The following is a 22,500-nucleotide window of genomic DNA, read 5'->3' on the forward strand; positions in this document are numbered from 1 at the left end:
GTTCTGTTGACAGCCACAAGAGTAACATCACCAAGCCAAACACATACTTATAGGCTACTGAACATTAACACCCCCTCTCTTTGTGCAGTGTGTGTGTGTGTGTGTGTGTGTGTGTGTGTGTGTGTGTGTGTGTGTGCGTGCACATGCGTGTGTGTGTGTGCGTCTGTGTGCGTGCGTGCACACATGTGTGTGTGTGCGTTTGTGTGTGTGTGTGCGTGTGTGTGTGTGTGTATGTGTGTGTGTGTGTGTGTTTTTAGGGCAGGCATGCACCAAATGATTTGAGACACACTGGCACAAGGAAGACTGCTTCCCTGAGGGACACTCATGAGCTGTCAGTAGCTCAGCTAGTGGGAAAGAAAGACTCAAAATGGTGGCCAGGGTTGCAGATAGGGTAGTATATATAGTATATATACTCTTTTGATCCCGTTTGACCCCGGAAATTTGGTCTCTGCATTTATCCCAATCCGTGAATTAGTAAAACACACTCAGCACACAGTGAACACACAGTGAGGTGAAGCACACACTAATCCCGGCGCAGTGAGCTGCCTGCAACAACAGCGGCGCTCGGGGAGCAGTTAGGGGTTGGGTGCCTTGCTCAAAGGCACTTCAGCCATGCCTACTGGACGGGGTTCGAACCGGAAACCCTCCGGTTACAAGTCCCAAGTGCTAACCAGTAGGCCACGGCTACCCCGTGTAGGGTAGGCTATGATCTAAGAGACCGGTGAAGTAATTAACACGGCACAGGATGAATGAAAAAACAAATAGACTAAAATGTCGTACAAAAACCTGTTCAAAATGTGGAAATACTTACAACCTTATGTATCACATATGTTAGGCCTATACAACAATACCAAGACACTCTGATTCTGAATGAGACTATTTCAGCAACATTGAAGGACTGAGAGCTGGATGTTAAGTCTCTGTTTACATAAGAGTGACAAGGCTGTGTACACAGGAGTCAGAGCTGCCATCTTGGTAAACTGAGCTGATTGACAAGCCACAACACGTGCAGACTGGGAAAGGTGGTGCTACACACAGTGCCAAGAGACCGGCAGAGAAGAGAGTAATGGCCATCAAGCTCATTTAGCTCCCTAATGCGGACTGCTAGAAAATGACAGAATGTGGAAGACGTACAAGAAAGCCAGAAGTTTGTTCTTCTAATGGCATTGTCTTCTAATTGCATCATAGTTCGCACACAATAGCAAAATGTTCAAACAGATGTCACTTTGTATATGATATAGAACATACAACAATGTGGAACAATTTATTTATTCCCGTCATTTCTAAACCAAGTGCTTTAAATTTCACATTTCGACTCTAATTCTATTTTCCCTGTCATTTGTCTCTATTTGCCCTGTCAACCGCCTGCCATGGCACTTAAAAGATCTACAACACTACTTTAATTAATTAAATAGTCATAATCTTATTCATCTATACAAGTGCTCACATTCGATACCTTAAGATCTAGCAGTGCTTAAAAGCTCGGGAGCACTCGGGGGGTTGAACCACGGCCATAAATCACACTGCGCCGATGGGAGAGGAGCGGGCGGGACGAGGCAGGACAGACAGACGGACACTCTTATCAGACTGTCCCTGTCACACGGGGTTTAATGGACTCTGATGACTGGAGATTAAGTGCTGAGGACTGCTACTCTGCTTCCAACCAACTTGCATGAGTAAGCATTCCCCACAGCCATTTTGAGAAGTCTCCTCCGTCGAGGATAGCATAGCTGAAAAGCCAAAATTCTATGCTGGCGTCGAGGAGTGACTAGGCATCAGAGGATAGCTTCACACCGTCATCAGGGGTCAGAGACACCCGTACAACAGACGCATGTACAAGATAATAACCCTGCATTCACCAGGTTTGCTAGAAGCTCCATAACCCATAAATGAGTTATTAGGGTTATGAATGTCCTCTTAGTTATGGGTCTTTATACGTCTGTATGCTTGATAAAATAGAAGCCATGAAGGCAGGATTTTTGCGTGTCTTGCAACAGTGCGCTGGAGCATAAAGAAGTCTGCAGTATTTCAGCACACTAAGTCCTGACCGTGAGTCTGACCCAAGGCCTGCTAGCCTGCTTATTCACACACTGATATATTTACAGGATGTGTGCTGGGGTTCAGGGGGGACTGGCGGGGGCTCACTGTGAATGTGAATGTGAATGTGAGGGGGCTGTAAACCCCTGATTGATGGGGCCCATGAGGGCTTCCCTTTAGCTGAAAATGACCCACACTGTTGACTACTGTACTGCAACTAATAAATCACCCCATCACTTGCCTCATCATTACTGAGCCCAATAATATCCGTGTGTCTCAGCGGCAGCTTTTCTGCTAAAAGATAAAAGAGGAGAATTCCACTGAATATTCCAAATGCGCGCGCGCATGTGTGTGTGTGTGTGTGTGTGCGTGTGTCTAAAGTCATGGGTTAGCACATTAATAAAACAGCCCTGTGAGCCTCTAGTTATCATCCATGGTGACAGAGCAAGTCATGGCTGTTGTTCCTGGAAGCCCTGAAAAGCCTAAGACCTAATCCTCCTTCAGCCTCTTAAAGCCGCAGCTCAGAGGAGAGCTGCTCCAAGTTCAGTAAAGTTGTCAGGGCCAGAGAGATATCAGGGACGAGATCTCCTCCAGAAGAGAGCGGGAGGGCGTGGGAGAATGCTCCCTTTGATAGGCTGGAGTTTGTGTGTGTGTGTGTGTGTGTGTGTGTGTGTGTGTGTGTGTGTGTGTGTGTGTGTGTGTGTGTGTGTGTGTGTGATGGCTTTGAGAGAAAAGAGAAAAAAGTATAAGGAGGGGTCAAGAGGGAGATAGTGAAAGGCCGACAGGAAGTGAGCGAGGAGACAGAGAGAGAAAGAGAGAACGAGAGAGGGGGGGGTGGGGATGAAAGAGGAAGAAGAGGTCAACAAGAGGAAGAGAAAATCACAGAAATAGTTTGATGAGAGGAGGAGAGGAGACAGTGTTGAGGCGATGGTGAAGGTGCCAGGAGCAAGTGAGAGACTGAGAGTGAGACGGAAAGGGTCACGGGGGGGAGAGAGAGAGAGAGAGAGAGAGAGAGAGAGAGAGAAAGAGAGAGAAAGAAAGAAGAGAAAGAAGAGAAAAGCCTCTGCAGCTAGCGCCATGGGGAGTCGAAGCGGAAAAGTGAGGGCTTTTCTCCTGCGCTGCAAACAAATGCTGCTGGAGATGTTGCCAACACTCAAGCCATGACTCATCCTCCACAAATAGGCCTCAGACAGCATGTTCACGAGTCACACACATACATAAGCTACACAACACAAACACCAGCCGCAGGGTCATCAGGTCTCTCACACACTCTCTGGGCCCTGAGTGAGCAACCTGGTAAGGCAGCGAGAGGAAAGAATGACCACCCTGGCAGCACTGCCCCAGACCACAACACTCACAGTAGTAGACATTCCTCTGCCCTTTCAGGAAGTCATTAAGTGATTTTTCGGACCATATAGCATCTAAATGAGTATTTATGCTTTCCCACACACCCATGAGCCAATGAGCAGCCTAAGTAAGCAAGTTGGCTCAGTGGGCTAGGCTACTTTAGGACACGGTGGCCTGGCACCTTAGCCTAGAAATCTAAACGCATCCTAGCGGCAGCAAATGTAACTTGCAGCCAGGGTAGTTTAGCAACTCTCCGTTGGCTTGCGAGCTGGAAAAATGAAACTTCTATCAGGCCAATCACATCATGTATAGAGTCGGCGACAGTTCCGTGTGAATTTCCTGCTACTTGAAAACAAAGAAGATGGATGCTGCTGCTGGCGAACAGCGGTCTTTGAGTCGCGACTCGAGTTAAGCTTTTTTTAAATTGGCAAAAGTTTGACCAACTAGCCAACTAGCTCCGTTGGTGGAGCAATGCATGGGACTCATGAGTTGTAGCTATCCTATTGCGTGAAGAGGAAATCTGAAAGACAACCATTTATCCTGCCCCTCGGATTGAGCAGTGCCAATGGTAAGTTCCCAGACCCTACAGTACATCTTGATGTGGGTCTGGCTCGTCAGGCTACTGGCACCTAGAACCCTTAGTGATGACTAGCCCTAATGGCTATGGCTCAAGAAGAGCCAGCATGATGAGAAATACATACACAAATGTGGTATCATCTGTTACGTAGATTAAACGAAGGAGACCAATATGGCCGATGGTGAAATACATACACACATGTGGTATCATCTGTTACGTAGATTAAACAAGGGAGACCAATAAGCCCCATGGTGAAATACATACACACATGTGGTATCATCTGTTACGTAGATTAAACAAGGGAGACCAATAAGCCCCATGGTGAAATACATACACACATGTGGTATCATCTGTTACGTAGATTAAACGAAGGAGACCAATATGGCCGATGGTGAAATACATACACACATGTGGTATCATCTGTTACTGTAGATTAAACGAAGGAGACCAATATGCCCCATAGTGAGCTTCACATTCTCCAGTAAATATACAGTAATTAGACTAAACAGATGGCCCAAAGCCCCATCATGCTGCACTGCTATGTTCACCTTAGAGCCATGGCGACTACGCATCAAAGCTAGATTCGCTCTCAGCGTAGGCCAACATGTGCTCACCCTCTTTCACAGTTTATACAAGGGCCTTTACTTTCGCACTCGTATTTATAACAATCGCACCACACTTTAGGTTCCATTAATCAAAGGCGATCCTGTGACTCCTTGCTGTAAACATCACTCTCTAAACAAATATACTGATAGCAGAGATGAATCATCACTAAGGTGACTCTCTCTGTCTCCAGGTGACTCATTACCATAGAGCTCCACAAGCCCACATATGACTGATGACTCTGCAAACATGAAGCTGCACACATTACTTTCAAATAAAAGTGTGTGGCTTTGAAAGAGTGATAATACTGTTAAAATCAATACAGTCGCTATGACAACAATAGCCACCTGATCACTCACATATCCTCTCTGTCCCAGGGCTATCATTCATTGGTTGCTAAGCCAGTTATTGACTGGAAGGATTAAACTCACTCCTGAGATGCTATCCTACAAAGTTTTAGACAAGTTTAGTCTAGGTCAGGTAAGTTCCGGCTTGTCCAAGGAAGTGTAAAGTTGCCTATTTTAAAATGGCTGACCTCTCCATACCTCACAAGGCCAGTGTCTGGCAGAAAACCCCATTCCCAGCCCATCAGAGCGCCGAGCCGGCGGAGAGGGCCTACATTTTTAAAGAGGAGCCCAGGGAAGGACGCCACCTCCACATTCTCCTCTTTAACTCTTGGGTCCTAGTCATGCTTTGAACATATATAATTCAGCACCGCCCACTCTGTCTCTTCACCGACAGACCCCACTCCCAGCAGCCATCTGTGTGCCCATGTACAGTATCTCTTGCGAAGGCGAGGGTTAAAATAAACTTGTTGGGGTTTTTTTTTAACGGGAAATCAGAGGGTAGCCTCTCATGAATTTGAAATCGTGCTGCTGTGGACCAGGCTCATCTTCCATGGAGCCAGTGAAGGACTGATCCCATCTTTCATCGCCTTTGAACTAACAGAGGCGCTAGAGTGTGTAACCTTGGTGAAATCTGCTATGACGAAAAAGCCCGGCGGTTTGTGAGAAAATATCAACTCGTTTTCAGAGTAGTGAGCATATAAAAGACATGTTGGCTTGAAAGGCTGCAAGATCGTGTACTGTTTGATGTGTAAGAAGATACATGCATCTGATGGATGTAACAGTGGAATATTAACTTAGCAAAATGGGAACATCCTCTCAGTGTCTACCAGGAGACTCCAGAAAACATCTGCTTTGCATAAGCATTAATAAATCTGGACCATTGCCAAACTCCCCCACTGCTGTCCTCTAAACATATCAGAATAAGAAACGAGTTCAGTGTTGTTCTCAAGCATAAGCATTCTGGGATAAGCACCTGCATACATTTACCCATCCTTTTAAAGCTTAAGGATTTTTATAAATGCCATTTTTTTTCCTCTACACCCTTCATCCTCTCTCTCTCTCTCTCTCTCTCTCTCTCTCTCTCCCTCTCTTCTCTCTCCTATATAACAGGCCTAAGGGAATGCAGAATTGCACCATTCCTTTGAATTCCCCTGAGCAGGAGCAGGAACAGAGAGCACACTACCTACTGCCCAGAGTACAGAAGCACTGTTTCCCTGAGCCATATGGATTTTCTCACGCTCACACTCCACTAGCGCTCCTCTGTCCAGGCACGCAGAGCTGCAGGATTGCCCAGGCTCCTCTTAACATGGTCTGACAAAGCCCTCCATCACTGACCGCAACTGCAGAGGCAGTGAGGCCTCGGAGCTGCGTGAGCTACAGCCTCGACTCGCTCAGTTCCAGCTCAGCCCCTCATCAAATCTTGCGGCGCCGCGCTGCTCTGGGAGAGGACATTCAGTGCCATGCTCAGACTCACGCCGCTGGTTGGGTTTACAGAGGGCATTTCTCACAGCTCGGTGTCAGCTGAGGGTTGCTGAAGATCACCAGCGGGTTGGCATTGGCCACTTTTCAGGTTTACACGTGGTTCCACAAAGCACGCTACAGCCTCTTGCTAACTGGCCAAAATGGCAGGCTTTTGTGCAGTGTGTGTGTGTGTGTGTGTGTGTGTGTGTGTGTGTGTGTGTGTGTGTGTGTGTGTGTGCGTGTGCGTGTGCGTGTGATTGGGTTGTTTCAGAACAAGGGACCTCAGGAGGTGAGTGGCAGGGTGTATTGGGCATATAGTGCCCTCGAGAGAGTCACAGTGAGCATGCACGCTTACCAGCCTATAGCCAGTTCCACCCTTCGGCTAGGGGGTGGCACACAGGGGTGTGACGGGCGTCTACTTAGGTCATGGATTCGCCACCAGAAGCGATTGCACGGCCCACTTTACACAGCATCAACATAATGCAATCTGACTTTTGCCCCCGATATGGAGCTGCGGTCGATGCTGATGTGCACACGCCGCGGTGGCACAGAATGAGTGAGAGAGAGAGTGAGACAGAAAGAGAGACAGAGAAAGAGAGAGAGAGAGAGACAGAGAGAGAGAGAGAGACAGAGAGACAGAGAGAGAGAGTGAGACAGAGAGAGAGAGAGAGACAGAGAGTGAGAGAGTGAGACAGAGAGACAGAGAGAGAGAGAGATAGAGAGAGAGAGAGACAGAGAGAGAGAGAGAGAGACACAGAGAGAGAGAAAGATAGAGTGGAAATGCTCTGACCTGTCAAGTCAGTCAGCAACCACCACTCTCCCCCAAACCCCTCCTCTCTGGTGATTACATCATTGACTCTGTTGCTGCAGTGGCTCACTGGGGGAGCTGTCTCCTGCATGCCTCCCTTGTTGTCCTGCTAAACAGTCCGGCCTCACAGGTCTGCTACAACCCCCTCCACCCCCTCCTCTCTCCACTCTATCAACACACAGGACGAGTTGAGCAATCACAGTTACAATGTTTTGGAGGTGCACGTCGAGCTATGGCGGAGGGGTCGGAGAGGGGTTCGCGGCGACGAAGAGGGGTCTGCGGGGGTACGCCATCGATTCGACGCAGAAGCAAAAAACAGCCTTTAGGCGCATGGTGGAGGCTTGACTGGACACAGAACGCTAACAGAGCAAGATGACGGAGGAGATAAGTAGAGGATGTGAAAAAAAACCCTACAATCCATCTGTTTGGTGTTTGTGTCCTCTTTGAACAACACTGAGCACTGCTGGGGCTATTTGTGTCTTCTCATGTGTCTGTTTTTTGCACTTCATACTGTTTGAATAACTCAAAAGACTTAAAAAAGCACATAGTTCTTAGAATTTAAGGCCACACACATAGCTATGCAAAAAATACATACACACAATCATGCACACACACACACACACACACACACACACACACACACACACACACACACACATAGACAAGCAGAGCCACCCTGCTTTGCCTCTGAAGCGAGACGCAGTCTGAAACGGAGGCTCTAATTGCTGCCGTCAATAAGGACAGCAATTGGCCCTCTGCAGCACGGCCTTCATTTCCTTCCCTAATGAAGGGTTTGCTTGTTCGTCGCCGAGGCCACCCTGGGCAGATGCCACCGACGCCACACTCCACTTCTCCACTATTGGTAAATGAAGGCACTTGGGGCCAGACAGCGCCATATTAGCGCAATATGGCCGCTGGATATTTTGGTGCGGGTGAGACGAAATGCTCTCCAGTCCCACAGGGTTTTGCCACAGACTCCTCTGGTTAGTTTCTGTGCGAGGCGGGACGCATGAACGTGGAGCGCCAGCTTCTCAGCCTGACCTTATGCGGCTTTGACATGTGGGCTTGAGAGAGCAGGGACTAAACGAATGAGAAAAGGTCAGACACTGTGACTGTCTGCCGTGCTCAAGGGGGAAAACACAGGAAGAAAGAAAGAGAAAGAAAAAAAGGAAAGAATGAAGGGACTGGAGGAAGAAAAAGAAGACAACGTTTGTAAATGACTGTATATGCTGTATGCTGTGCATGCTACTGTATATGCAGGCAGCAGAACAATGGCTTTCGTATAAAATGTCACTGTGAGTGTATAGCTCTACCTGCTGCCTGTGCTGTTTGTGTGGCCGTTAACGTGCCGAGTCATGCTTGCGGTGGATGGGCGCGTGGCCTGAGTGTGGCCCTGGTGAGAGCGTGATGGATGCTGTCTAGACAGCCCGCGTCACCATCACTTAGCCTCATGCGTTATCATTAGCCCAGCCGATAACACAAACAGTCCCTGGTGCATCTAAACTCACACTCCCTACCACGGCACACAAACACACACACACACACACACACACAGATGAACACTCTCATGCATACACACACACATCGGTGTGACAAACACATGAGCATAGACTGAAACATTACAGATAGCCTCAATATATACTGAAATCAGATCAATACAACACAACATAGCAATTACATGTAGGCTTTCATTGATAAGTAAGCAGATAGTTGGGACTGCAACAGCAGGAAAAGGCATGAAGGGGAAGGAGAGAGAAGGATAAAGATAAATGAGAGAGAGGGAGAGAGGGAGAGAGGGAGACATAGCGGTAGCCATGGAGGAAAAAGCCGGTGTATTGAGAAACAGCCCGGCTCCCCGCACAGCGACACACTCTTAATGTGCCAGAGCATCAGCCACAGTGACGCAGCATCTCTGCAGTCCAGACACACACACACACACACACAAAGCATGAGAGAAATGAAACAGCACAAACCAGAGACATGAGGGAGAGGAAAAGAGAGAGAGGCAGAGAGAAAGGAAGAGAAAGAGCGAGAGAGGAAGCCCTGATCGAGGTGGAGGAGAGGAAGGAGGAGAGAGGGAGAATAGCAAAAAGGTTCCTACCTGCGGAGAGTGGACTGAAACAATGAAGCCAGACTTCAGCTCAGCACAGAGCGGGCGAGAGGCAGAGAGAGAGAGAGAGGCACTCGTGGACCTGCAGACGGACGCACAGGGAGACAGACAGAGAGAAAGACAGACGGTGTCAGACAGACAGACAGACAGAGGGATATGGGCCAAGTGAGTACAGGCTGTCCTCGCGGTCCCCCTCTCTTCTGTCATGTGACTCCCACAGGCTCCTCACACACACACACACACACACACACACACACAGAGCACCGACAGGTTCAGGCAAAAGCAGCCGGCTCCACTCTTACAGTGGCTAAGAGATAGCTCTGGTCTCTTCGCTCCCTCCCCCTCACACACATACACACACACCACACACACACACACACTCACTGTATGTCTGCCAGCCTCCAGCATGCCAGGCTGTGGTGCAGGGGTTGGGAGGAGGGAGGGGGCGAGAGAGAGAGAGAGGGAAAGAGAGAGGAGGGAGAGGGGTGTTTGCGTGTCGGAGAAGAAAGAAAGGATGATAGACAGAGAGAAAGGATAGAAAGAAAGAGGAGGAGAGTGAAAAGGAATGTCTGGGCAGCTGGAGAGACAGATAGAGGTGAGGAATTAAAGAATCAGTCAGTCATTCTGGTAGAAACTTCCAGAAACTCTGTCCATTGTTTCCCTATACTGCTGCTAGATCATACATATAATTCTGTACGCCATGCTAACATTATATTCTTAAATCCATCAGGATGACAACCCCTTTCCTCCCTGTGCCTCCTTAATTCGGTCTAAATGTGTTTTAATTCCCATGATGCCCTGCAATTCCTCAGATGAGTGACAATATTTAGAGGCTTTCATCCTAGAGTTTTCACGCCTCCTTAAGGTCTCTGTGGCATTTCCTGGCCCTTCCGGAAGATTCTGAATGCTGCAGCTGGTAGTCCTGTGGTGGGAGCACAGCATGTCTGTGTGAGCTTGTGTGCATGTTATGTCCGTATGCAGTGCATATATGTGTGTGTGTGTGTGTGTGTGTGTGTGTGTGTGTGTGTGTGTGTGTGTGTGTGTGTGTGTGTGTGTGTGTGTGTGTGTGTGTGTGTGCGTGCGTGCATGTGTGCGTGCGTGCGTGCGTGTGCAGTGAAGGTGTGATTAGACTCCCGGATCCTCTTTGTGAGGGGCTAATGACGGGGGTGTTGCGGCTTAGCTCGCCCCCGTGTGGGATAACGGCACCATCCTCAGCTCACGCTTTCCACAGCAGCCACACGGCCGCCAGTCGGCACACACACACAAAACCCCGCCAGGTCTTCGCAGGTGACTAGCAGACACACTACACACACACTCACAATACAACACAAAGGAGACAAAATGGTCCATTCATGCCGAAGCTCGCTGCTGAGCACCCCTACCAGCCTGACTGTGGCCATCTCCTCTCAGGCCTCTGTGATCTTGTGCATGCCGACCAAAGCCAACTGGGAAAAAGCCGTGGCCCATGCCGGACTCCTGTGGGCACTGAGAGGGCACTGTCTCCGCTCTCTCGGCCCGACCCCTCGGGTGGGAAAGAATGCGAGCCCTTTGCATGGCCCAATTAGCACTCTGCCCACTGTGAACAAAGTACAGGGCAGACAGAGCCGGCCCTTCAGCCAGGGCCCAGGGCAGTACGGACAAAGACAGCCTGGCTGCCTCTTCCTGCCGCAGGGAAGGCGAGGGGAAGACCCACATGACCCAATTAGCCCTGCAGGCTCGGTGGGAGTTCCCCATCACCCCCCTACTCTCTGTGTGCTCCATGGTCTGTTCCATATGGGACCTGATCTTTGATTAGGTAGCGGCGCGTGGAGGTGCTTTGTTTAGGTTTCTGTGATTCCTGTTTTTCTGTTTTGCACGTGTGGGTATACGGTACTTTTTGGTGGTTGCTTGACCTCCATGCTAATTACTGGACCAAGTCTCTTGTCCGGGTCATGTCCCATGTCCAGTACATGACCTCTTCTGCTTGAACCTCACTCACTGGAGACCAGTTTCCACACAAACCGATTATCTCGGCCCACCGATCTTTGGCTCCCTTTATGACAGGTCCTCAAAACCTGGAAAAAGCCACAAACATGACTTGTGCTTGGACTAGAATACCTGACGTCCCCCTGGCTACCCACTCCATCCTCTTTCAGGAGTCAGCCAGCAGAGCCTGCCAGCCCCCTCCATCTCTCTCTCTCTCTCTCTCTCTCTCTCTCTCTCTCTCTCTCTCTCTCTCTCTCTCTCTCTCTCTCTCTCCCTCTCTCTATCCTCTTTGGCTTCCCCCCGCCGTTGAGACCACTGTACATATGCTCTCTGGCCTGTCGCGCCAGCCGGGCAGGCAGCTCCGTTTAATGCACTTCCTTGGTAAGCCCGGGCGTCTGTCTTCCAAAAATACAGCGTGTGATAGGTTTAGCTGTGCATGTCGTCCAAGAGACAGGAGGAGTGGTGGCCCGAACACCGCCGCAAACTATTTCAATGCAGCACAGCCAACTGCACAGAGGTAGCGTGGGTGTTCCACACTCTGTTCCTTGGGACAAAGATGGGTGCTATATATATATATATAGAGAGAGAGAGAGAGAGAGAGCTGGCTAGGGAAATGTGTGTGGAGGGGAGGAGGGGATGCATTCTTTGAAGGGTAATCTTTGAGAAATGGAAGTAACCTTGCCCAAGTGTATTTAAATATTGTCACGATTGCAAAAGCAGACTACATGGGTGTGGTACAGAGTGAGAGAGTATCAGAGAAGAGAAAGAAGAGAATGGGAGCGATAATGAGAAAGAAGGGAGGAGTAGGTGAACAAAAGGACAACTCACAAAGGAGTATTTCAGGACTGTAAGTGTGTTTGTTTTGTTTAGGAAGCCACACATGAATATGATAAGAATTAAATTACAGCCAGACACCAAACCCAACCCCTTCCCACCACCCAAGCCCAAGGAGCTGTGCTTTCGCCCACATGGACTCACTTAGCGGCAAACTGTTCAGGCTCTAGTCTTTCCACGGCACAAGGCCGCCCTAGGGCTCTGTACGATGGAGGAACAAAGGTGTAAACACCACAATCAATCAGACCCAGGGGAACAGCCTCTAACAGCGGAAGTGCCTGGTAGAGGAACCATTTTCTCCTCAGACCACGTTCACAGATGGACCTCATTAAAGCAACACCTCCAGCATGATCAGTCACACCACTCGTGGCTATTGATGACATGAATGACTCACTGACCCACAAAACCAACTCATTGTTCGTCACCTATCAAGTGTCAGCTTACCCCGTTAAGTTTGTCCCATTCCAAACTGGCACTGACACAGGCTAAACACCGAATACTCCTCTTAGCTGGTTCTTTGTTTGGTTGGTATGTTAATTCTATTGTTTGTCATAAGTCTTTGGTTTGGGGTGAGTGTGTGTGTGTTTGTGTGTGTGTGGGGGGGGGGGGGGGGATGCTGTAGGAGACAGCTCTGCCTCCTCTGACGTACTCAGAGTGGGGGGAGTGAGTATGGGGGCTGTCCAGGGCCACGTCTGATCATCCACCAGCAGGCAGCAGCTGCAGCAACACGCGACCCAACTGCCAGCCCTCCGTCAGAGTAAACACTCCAAACCGCCCAAACATGGAGGGAGTCAGAGAGGGAGAGAGAAAGACCCACCAACAGCGGGGAGAGGACAGCAGACATGAGAGACGACACGTTTGAAAAAAGAGAGAGAGAGAGCGAGAGGAGTGATGTAAGAGAATGAAAGAAATGGTGTCAGAGCGCTTGATGAAGAGGAAAATGTGAGCTTGCGAATGAGAGTGCTAGGACAAGAGGGAGATGGAAAAAGAGGGATTTGGGAAAAATTGTTGTGTGCTCAGAGAGAGACGCTGCACCTGAGACCATGGGGTCAGACTCGGTCAGACAGGCATCCCCACAGCCCGCCGTCTGCCCAGAACCCCATCAGTCCTGTCAGACAGGATTGGCGGTGCAGCTCCAAACTGGCCCAAAAAGCACTACGGTGGTGTTACATGGACATTCTCTGTATAATAATGCAATTCAGTACACATTATAGGATCACAAAGAAAGGTACAAAGCCAACAACTTGGACATCCAGGTTCAGCTCCCGAGCAAGTTGGCTTTGCATACTAATTAAACTTTTTGCCATTCCATTTTTCACGCGTCTGTCGTTCTATCCAGCCAATCTGGTTCGGCTAATTGGTCTCCTGTGAGAGAAGAGGGAGAGAGCGGAGAGAAAAGGAGGGGGGGGCAATTCTAAAGCACCTTAGAGGGGCAGGAGGGGGGGGGGGGGGGGGGGGCGGCCATTACAGGCCCTTCATTAACAGCATCGCTTTCATCTTTGTCAGAGCCCCAAACCCATTTCTACAGGTTTACCATATTCAATGGCTTAATCACACAGGCCCTGGTCCTTTCTCTGCTGGGCCAGTATCTGATCACAGCACAGCAACAAAAAAGAAAGGCCAGTGGGAAAAAAAACCTGATAGAAAAGAAAACAAGGCTGTGCAGTCCATTTGCCTCATCGGCTGCTGTCAATACATTGATGAGCCCGTGCCCGTTCTCATGGGGACTGGGCAGGCATGGAGAGAGTAAGTGAAACACTGGGGGGTAATAAAGTGGACTAAACAGGACAATGGAGTGGACAGGGTCTGGAGCCAGAAAGGATATTTCAGTGGGGATATTCTAATGGCCCGTAAAAGACAATCACACATTTAATCTCAGCTGTTTAATGACACAGAGGCTGCTGAGAAATAGAGCTATAAAGAATGCAAAAAGTATTTTCTCAGCCTCGTAAACCACACATATGCAGCAGGTTTATGAGCATGCATTTTGTTACATACAGAACTAAAAGATTTATATATGATATGGCTACAGTACATCACCTGATATTTCATGGGACAGATTACAACAATAGATCTTTCTGGAACCTTGCAACCAGTAAGAATCCCAGTCACCCACCCAAATGGCTGCAAACTACACAGAGACTGACTGACAGTCAACTCTCCGCTCCTGAGCCCTGTCTCCATGGCAACCCCAAAAAGAGCGACTCCTGCCCATGCCCCACCCAGTCGAGCGAGCGAGTAACCCCCCCATGGGAATAACCCGGAGGCCAGGGGGTCATTGAGCTCACTGGCAGGCCCGCCTTAATTTACACCAGTCTGACCTTAATCTTTTAATGGAACCCAGCAGAGGCGACGACATCTCCCGCTTCGTCTCCAATCACGGCAGACGGTCACACACACGGCCTCCCCCAGCAGACGACCAACAGGTTGCCCGCGTCTATTTACACCCCGACAGAACACTGTGGCTCTCGCTAATGGCCGCTCTGCTGCCTAGTTGCCACCGTAACAAAAGCCGTTTGTGACAAGTGCTGAGGGAAAGGAAGAGAAAAAAGAAAAGATGGCCGCTCACACGCACCTCAGATGTCAGTAGGCCTACACTCCCTACTGTGGAACGGATGAGGAGCTTGTAAATGGGGTGACTGTCATCTTTAATGATTGCGACCTGTCTCGCTGAAACAAGATACAATACACTCTCCTGCCATTGTTGTTCAGTGAGAGCTGGAGGAGGACAGGTAATGCTCCTGCTCCTGTTTTGACCTTCTCAACCACAGGCAAGCAGCCAATTAGCCAGGCTGCTGCTCTACCCTCTGATCAGGTGCTTAGTGTTGTGTACCAGTTCATATTTCATACCCCAGCTTGATCTACTTGAACAAAAACACTCCTTATCAGAAACACCACTGCTTCTAAGGTACACACACTACAATTTACCCCACCTAAATCTGTGAATTTTGTTCACAACTCATTTAACAATAGCACCCTGATGCTCTTTTAGTTTGTCGAACATTGTTGACACAGGTAATGCTGTTTGAAGCCACTTTGATGACCTCTCACCCAAGACGCTTTAAGCGGGCTAGCGATGGCCCCTTGCAGAGCTTGGCATTTCATGTGGGCAGCAGGCATCTGGTGGTAATGTGACAGGATCCCTGCACTATAATAATGTGTTTTTCTCAAATCCAATTTTGGGAGCTGTGAGATCGATCATTTTGTCTGGCCGTATTTTTCCTTCAGTTGTGCTGTCGGTGCCCACAGAAAAGCCTCAGCCTTCAGGGTCTGTTTCGGAAATCTAATGTTACGGGTTGATCCGCTCATCCTTAGAGAGAACTAAGACGTCCTAATCTGATGTTAGCCATGACTTTTTTATTTATTTACAGGGCAGTTTGGGGTGGGGGGGTGAAAAGCAAGAGGGACTTAATGGTCTGCAGTGTGAATGTGAGTGTGTTATCCAGTTAGATCCCCATCCCCCCTTTCATCATGCTTTGCAACCAAGACACGATAAGAAATCATGGAAATCAAATTACTCATCAGTCCACAAAAATATTGGCTACCTTTAATCATAAAAAATGCTCATTAATGTCATATCCCAGGGATATCTCCACTAGACTTCCATGCCATGATCTAGACAGCTAGAAAACAGTATCAGCATCCCGTTTTATTAGAGTGTCCATCACCACGCATGACTACGGGGAGACACAGCTGAGATATTTCATTAAGCTGTCTCACATCAGTTGAGAGCCTCACCCATTGTTCCGCTGTCACAGTGAACGCTTTCCTGCTCAACAGGGTATAGGAACTGTTAAGAGCAGTGACAGTGGACAGTGCACAGTGGCGGTGTGACATGTGGGGACACTAGTGAGCTGGCTCGGGATGACCAGGTTGCCATCTGAGCTCCTGGTGGTCAGAGGGTCATGGCCACACCTGTTCCAGATCACCCACTGCCACAGCACACACCATGGCCTTAATGCCAAGCTCCTTACCCTCCCATGCCATATGTGGGCTGAGACTGGGGAGTTTGCACCACTCCACTAGAGAGAGGGGATTGAGAGAGAAAGAGAGGGATATGAAAGTAGACGGACGGAGGGATGAGAGTTAAAAAAGAAGGGATGAAAGAATGGGTGCACGGCTGTTGTTTCCAAGTGGATCTGGATTTCTATTAGATCTTGAGCCCACCCCCTTCCCTTAAAGCCCAACTGAGGACACATCCTGTTGACAAATCGCCCGTGGATCAGCTCACTCTGTCGAGCGGCATGCCAGAGAACATAGCACGCGCCAGATGAGAGAACTGGGCAGGCTTCAGCCGATTTCTCTGTCCACTGTTAAAGACGGGCCATAAAAAACCCCACTACAAATTCATTTGCACCGACAGGACATGTCCAGTTAAATGAATTACCAGCGTCCCGATTAGAATTACAACACCTGTCATGTCAGGTTTGTGTTCATCAGACCAGCAGGGTATCAGCCCCCTCCTCTCCTGCTGAGAGAATGGCAGGATGTGATGTGTTGTTCACTTGCCCCTACTGTGCTACTGTGCGGCGCCACACTGAGGAACTGGGGATGACCCCCTTCACCCCTCCAAAACTCCCGTAGGGATTTCACTCTTCCTTCAGTCCCATCCCTCCTTAGTTTTTCCCTCCATTTTTTTTCTTCAATTCTGTTTTTAGGGCGCTGGCTGTTTTTTTCCAGTAGTAGTGATAATCATAACAAGCTTATTGTTTTCGTCCTGTGTGCAGCCAGAGGCAGCACGGCCCTCCTCCACAACTCACCCCACCGCACTCCACTCCATCCCTCTCCTCTCCACCCCACCAAATTCAACATTGTACGCACAAATCCCCCTCTCCCAGAGCCGCCTGTTTCTCATCAGGAACTCTCCAAACCCCTCTTCCCTGTCTTCATCACCCCCCACTGATATAAGCTAAGCTGTGTGTGTGAGACTACTGTGTGTGTGTGTGTGTGTGAGACTACTGTGTGTGTGTGTGTGTGTGTGTAGAGGGAACTATAGTGAAGGCTGAAGGAAGTTGCTAAGGAAGGCAGATGTGATTATTGTAGTAGGTGGTCAAAGCCCTTTCCAGCTCAGGGTGAGTGAGCTGGAGGTGACCCTGGATGGTGCCAAGATGAAGTCTGCAGAACCAGAGAAGATCTTTTACACACACACACACACACACACACACACACACACACACACACACACACACACACATGCTTACTCTCACACACTGCACACAGTCCTTGGCTGAGGCGTCAAAAGAAGCTCTGCTCTCCCTACTTCCTGTGAGTGCGCTTCTCTCTCTCTCATCACTGTGTTCTCCTGCTGCTTGGAGGAGCACCGGAAATTCCTCTCAGCTGAAATATGCTTCCCATGGGCAAGGTTAGCGCAAAGGCCTAGATAATATGGGGCAGAGGAAGTGCAGAGAGGGGCAATGCTCCAGAGAGGGCCCAGCCAGAGAGCTGCTGAGCGGGGAGGCAACACAAGAGGGGGAGATGGGGAGTAAATATGATTGGCCCCATCAGAGAAGAGGACGCACCATATATTAACATGGAATGACATGAGTACACTGCATGGCTATTTGAGTCTATGAGTTGACCTAGTGGGTAATGTATGACATTTGGTAGTGTGTGTGTGTGTGTGTGTGTGTGTGTGTGTGTGTGTGTGTATGTGTGTGTGTGTGTGTGTGTGTGTGTGTGTGTGTGTGTGTGTGTATGTGTATCTGTCTGACATGTATTTAGGCATGTATGTGGAAGTACACTTACAAGGATATATGTGTGGATGTACGTGTGTTTGTGTGTGTGTGTGTGTGTGTGTATTTCTACTGTGGAAAACAAGGCCGTCAGAGCATCTCTCCCTCCTCCACTGGTGCACCCTGGCCCATTCTCTGCCCACTGGGGAAGGTCTGCAGGCAGGCCTGGAAAAAGTGTGCAGGCTGGCTGCCCGCGGTGTGCCGTGGTGTGCCAGGTTTCTGTGGTGCACAGCACCCTCCTCTCGGCCCACATCAGAGGCCCGCTCCTGGGGAGGAGGGGTGGTGCACACCCTCCTGGGTGTGGTCCCCAGACAGCCCCACAAAGGGCCTCCACATACACACACACACACACACAGCAGACAGGCACCCGTATAACATCATAATCCCTGCCAGGAGCTACTGGGTGTTTCTCACATGCCCACCAAAAAGCAGCCATCTTACCACAGCTCGGCAATGAGAAATTTAGGCTGTGTGTGTGTGTGTGTGTGTGTGTGTGTGTGTGTGTGTGTGTGTGTGTGTGTGTGTGTGTGTGTGTGTGTGTATGTGTGTGTGTGTGTGTGTGTGTGTGTGTGTGTGTGTGTGTGTGTGTGTTCACATCTGCCTGAGTGTATGTGTTTTTTCTGTGGACCAGAGTTAATGTAAGCACGTCAGAATGGAAACATTCTGGGCTTTAGAGTGCTGGGTAATTTACTCTTTGTGTAGCGTGGATGCTGTTTCCTGTCCGTCTCTCTCCCTCTCTCTCCCTCTCTGTCTCTCTCTCTCTCTCTCTCTCTCTCTCTCTCTCTCTCTCTCTCTCTCTGTATACCCCATAGGATACATACTGTACCTAACCTTGGCAGTAAAATGATCAGAAAACATTCACTGGCCAAAGCTGTACCATACTGTATATCTTCCACCATGAAGTTTTGGCAACTCCATCAGCAAAGTCGAATGTCTGCTCAACACTAATAGTTTGATGGCTCCCTCATTACGGCAATTTGCTTGAGTCACCCTTTAGTGCAAACCGTTTGCAAACAAAGAGGCCGTTCTCACCACGCCAGCCAATGCCCAGGAGAGAGTGTTTAGTACTTGCAGAGCGGAAGCAGTGAAACTAACGAAGGCCCGATCTTTATTTTACTCCCATGGGAGAGCTGGGGGAACATGAAACGGGGGAAAATTGCTCGAACGCTCAATCAGTTGAAATCAGTTTAAAATGGCAAAAGCAATTTCAAGAGAGGCAGAGGGACAGAGCCGTTGTGGCTATTTCTATTACTGTGTGATGTAACGACTCAACAGGAGGAAGGGGTCTGCAGTAGTGAAGCAGGAAGTGTGACCTGGAACCTTCCAGAAGCACTCTCTTACCCCTCATAAACAGATGTTTCTCTCATTCTTTTTTAATCCCTCTCTGTCTCTCATGATTCAGAGATAGCTGCCAGAGCACAGAGAGTAAAAGTGAGAAAAGAGTGGTTGAAAAGGTTGAAAAGAAAAGATACACAGAAAGTTCAAAGGTTAGAAAGGTGCAGAGGGAAGAGAGTTGTGGTAAATGGAGGAGGATAACTTGACAAGACACACGGTAGAAATGTGAAGATGTAATTGAGCAGAGGGGAGGTGTTTGCCTTGCTTCGTAAAACCTAATAAAATATTGATTTCTTAGAGCTGAATTCTCCCACTCCTGCGGATTCGCCTGCCTCTCTGAAGCGACAGGGGATAAATATCCACCCTTATTTGTGTTAGAGAATGTGAGCAAACAAAGGATAAGGACTAATAAGGACGATGGTCTTTGGGATCTGTTGCATCTAAATGAGTTTGGCAAAGGGGAGCTGATTGGAGAAGCTTTGCCTAAGGAGATCGTGTGAGAAAGACATGACACAAGACCTTAAAATACAAGAGTCTGGATCTTGACTACAAGCACTAAACACTCAGACACGCATAAACACTTTTCATTGTTCGCATTTAGTATCCAACAGAGTTACAGGTCTAACTGATGGACATAAAGTATCTGGTCTGAATTGTAAATCCACCAAACTCTAATCAGAGCGAGCCTCAAACACAAACTGTCCCAAACAAGCTCGTGAATAGCAGAGTGCCTCATGGAGGGAAGTGGGGTGGGTGTTTGGCTGATATTACAGTTGGAGGAGAAAGTGTGGTTCATCCTGCCAGAGCCAGCCTGCTGAAAAGTGAATCAGTGCTGAATGAATCACAGGCCCTCCCCAAAAACACTGATCAACAACACAAACACAAGTTGCACCCAAACATTTGTGCCCCAGCGTCACCCATTCCTTTGACACGTGCCCAAGAACATCATGCGCAAACCAGTGGCTCTGTGCCAACACTAGTGCTCACCGCACCCCAGCAGGAAAGTCCAACCACATTTTCGACGCTTTTACGATGATGACGTTAGGGTGCTTGAACTTGTGAACATCAAACAGACTGCAGGGCACAGCCAGCGTTCTGCAAGTCGGTCGGCAGACTAGTGGTGCTGCCTCAGATCTCATGGGTGCGCGCTCGTGTGTGTGTGTCTCTTTACAACCAGGCGGGAAAAATCTCATAGCTTTGTTTACGAGCTCGTGTGCAACTCAGGCACAAACAACTGCACTCAATTACGCCCTCTCTACCAGACTCATCAAGTCCCTGCTTTTTCAACACGTGGCCAACAAACAATCTCTATGTCTATGTCTGCCTGGGGTTGTCCAACCCAAACGGCCACATTCTCTGGACCATAAATCAGTTGCGAGCACCCCCCCACACAGAGGAGAGGAAGATGAGCTTCTCAAGAGCCAATGGAACTTTAATGAGTTTCACAAGACGTAAACACAGGCCGACCCCCTCTGTGAGGGGACCGCATGGCCGCCAGCCTACCACTGGGAGAGATGGATGGAGAGAGAGAGGGAGGGATGGAGAGAGAGAGGGAGGGATGGATGGAGAGAGAGAGGGAGGGATGGAGAGAGAGAGGGAGGGATGGAGAGAGGCAAGGAGGGGTGGAGGGGGAAGAGTGGAGCGGAGAGGTAAAAGTCCAGTGCTGGCTCGCAGTTGGTCTGCGCTTCATCTGCGGAGAGGCCGCTGACAGCCGCTTCCCCCCGCTGCTAAAACAAGACACAGGATGTATACATAACTGCAGCGCAGTTACAAACGACTTCCTCAGGACCCGGCCATCCATAAGTCGGAGCCGGGCACTCAGAGGGCTGCGGCACACCGCCTGCCCTGCACCCCTTGGGCTGGCCACATGTTGGCTCCCTCCTCTCCTCTCTCCCCTTCTCTCTCATCTCATCCACTCCCATCGGGGTTCAGCTGGAGGATCACTTATGCTCACTCAAGCCCCAAGCATTACACATTACAAACACACACAAACACACACACACACACACATACACACACACACACACACACACACACACACACACACACACACACACACACACACACACGCACACACACACACACACAGAGACTTACACACAAACACACACACACACACACAGACAAACACACATACACACTCCCTCATCAGTTGCCTTCATTAGGCTTCTATCAACCCCTGCGATGCCTTGTTTAATTATTAAACTGCTTTGGGATTTAAAGGCCGCGGGCCCAAAGGAAATGAAAAGAATCAGCGAGGAACAAAAGGCTGTGAGGAATTTAAACCGTCGTGTTGTTTTAACCAGACTGCACTGCACTGATAAAAACAGATTCCTACAGGCACGACTGCTTTCACATGTCACAGTAGCCGGCGCCACCTCCCCTCTCTCCATCTCTCCACAAGGAGTGGTGACGCTGATATGTAACAGTCACCAAAAAACATATTTTTTTCCCCCTCATTCTTCCAAGGGAGCACAGAGTCCCAGGGAAGTATGGAGCTGCTGACTAACACACTTCCTGTGTGTGGTGGCTCTTGCTGGCTCGCTGAAGAGCCTCTTCTGAGAGGGAGCTGTGGGTGGCTCGAGGAGAGCAGAGCAGAGGTTTCATGCAAACTCTGTTTCCATGGTAACTCCGAGAGAGTCCGTCGCTATGGCAACAACTAACAGCGACAGGGCTTCATGGAAAGTGATGAGGTGGGAGAGAGCAAGAGCAAAGAGAAAGCGAGCAATACAATAAGAGCTGTGTGTCAGTGTGTGTGTGTGTGTGTGTGTGTCAGTGTGTGTGTGTGTGTGTGTGTGTGTGTGTGTGTGTGTGTGTGTGTGTGTGTGTGTGTGTGCTTGTGTGTATGTATGCCGTGGAGAGCCAGGTCTCTTCGGCACCACATGGCTTACAGATGGTTCCAGCTGTGAATCTCTGGACCCTCAGGGCTAGACTCCTCTGCTGATCTATGGTTCTACTGAGGCAGTAAAAGCAACAAATCCAACAGATACCAATAAAACCGGCCCTACTACCCCTTATTTCTTTCACACGATGAGAGCATTAGGCACCAATCTACGCAAAATACTGCTAACTCAGCTAATCAGCAAGAAACGACCAAAGCTGTGCATGTTTTCTCCATCTCCATGTGATAAGGAAAGCAACCTTTCTCCACATGTGGTCACAGACATGCTGCGGTAGCAGGCGCTTTCAGCTATGTCAGTCAGCATAACCGGAACAGACCCAACAGACTGGTGTTAGTGGAGATGATGCCAGGTTATTATCTGCAGGTGACACTCATGATATTTATGGCTCCCATGTAAGCCAGCTGCGAGGCTTCTGCTGGGCCTCCATCCTCCACCCACCCC

General features: G+C 49.2%; 1 protein-coding gene across 25 annotated transcripts in view; it reads right to left on the reverse strand.

Moving 5' to 3' along the window:
* The window catches only part of map2 (microtubule-associated protein 2), an 83,522-nt gene that overhangs the window by 47,034 nt on the left and 13,988 nt on the right, over nucleotides 1-22,500 (reverse strand). For 9 of the 25 annotated variants that reach the window (XM_042066881.1, XM_042066883.1, XM_042066900.1 and 6 more), the window contains exon 1: nucleotides 9,282-9,550. The gene's annotated coding sequence lies outside the window, so the exon portion shown is untranslated. Of the gene's footprint in view, nucleotides 1-9,281; nucleotides 9,552-22,500 lie in introns of those variants that run through there. The other 16 variants (XM_042066892.1, XM_042066891.1, XM_042066897.1 and 13 more) reach the window with 4 other exon arrangements.

The sequence above is a fragment of the Alosa sapidissima genome, chromosome 2 (assembly GCF_018492685.1).
Source record: "Alosa sapidissima isolate fAloSap1 chromosome 2, fAloSap1.pri, whole genome shotgun sequence".
Lineage (NCBI taxonomy): Eukaryota > Metazoa > Chordata > Actinopteri > Clupeiformes > Clupeidae > Alosa > Alosa sapidissima.